Genomic DNA, 1,488 nt, shown 5'->3' on the forward strand with positions numbered 1-1,488 from the left:
ATAATTATTATTGTCATCATAATCATTATTATCACTATTATTATCATTATTATCATTAATGTTATTGTTATTATTATTATTATTATTATTTTCATAATCATCATCATCGTCGTCGTCGTCGTCACTATCATTAAAGCCATTAATATTATTATTATTCTCATCATCATCATTATCACCATCATCGTTATCATTATCATTCTTCTTCTTAATATCATTATCATTATCCTTACTGTTATTTTTTTTTTTTTTTTTTGATAATCATTATCATTATCATTGCTATATTGCCATTATCGTTATTATTACTATTATTATTGTTATTATCATCATGATGATAACCGACATTGTTATTGTTAAAATCACCATAATCAATAATTGCAGTAGCAATAGTAGTATCTTAATCATTATAATTACTGCTGTTGTTACTGTTACTATTGTAATAGTCGTCATTATCACTTATTACTGCTATCATGATCGTCGTCATAGTTGATGTTATTATCATTATTTTCATCATCATTATCAGTAACAGCAGTATTATCATTACTGTTGTTTTTGTTGTTGTAACTATTGATATTCCACCAATCGTTGACGTTGCTAGTAATTATAGCATTATTAATCCTAACGTTATCCTCAGCAGAATAATTGTTAAGCCTTCTTTACGTATAACCCCCGAACCTGTTTTCATACTTACTTCATTATTTGATGAACCATGTTTAAGATATAGTTTACGGGACCGAGTGAAGGAGCTTCTTTAAGAATTTGGTTGATTCACTGCAATAGATTTCCTTCAGTCGTTTGCAGCTTTTGCGTAACCTCTAATGGAAATCATTAGAAAAAATGGGAAGCCAATTAGACCCGACAACGAATTCTATAATACGGAATATTCTTTCATATATCAAAATGGAATGTTTGCACAAATAGAAAGGGAAAAAACCCTGATGTTTTTCCTGTACCCGAGGATGTGATATATTTCGAAACAAGTCAGGTAACTTTAGGATGAACATTTTAAGCAAGACATTGAATTTGTTAAGCCGTAAGAAGAAAAAGTAATTTTGTTAAGTGTACACTGCGTTAAGGTTGTTGAGGAAAAGAAAATTACTACCTCAATTTTACAGACGGGCAGACAGTCTAAGGCAGGAAAATGAAACAAGAAGACAAAAAGGAAGAGTGAGAAGACAGGATATAATGTCAGCAACGTTATCAGTGATGTTACGCGCTGGGTTATCCTAGTTTCTTTCAACCCTGTTCATAACAATAGTGGGATTATCTTAACTAGAGCACACAGAACCTCCGAGCCTAAAGCTGACCACAGTTGAATCACTTCTACACTCAATATCAAACCACAAGCGAGTATTATCAAACATATAACTACACTGTTTGTCGCGGTAATGTGGGGAGATACAGGTAGACTTTCGACAGGTGTTTTTTGTAGAACACCTGCGTAGGGGGTTTTCCATAAGTGTGTGTGGAAAAAGAGGAAGACAGAAAGAG

This window comes from Penaeus chinensis, chromosome 41, assembly GCF_019202785.1.
Source record: "Penaeus chinensis breed Huanghai No. 1 chromosome 41, ASM1920278v2, whole genome shotgun sequence".
Classification (NCBI taxonomy): domain Eukaryota; kingdom Metazoa; phylum Arthropoda; class Malacostraca; order Decapoda; family Penaeidae; genus Penaeus; species Penaeus chinensis.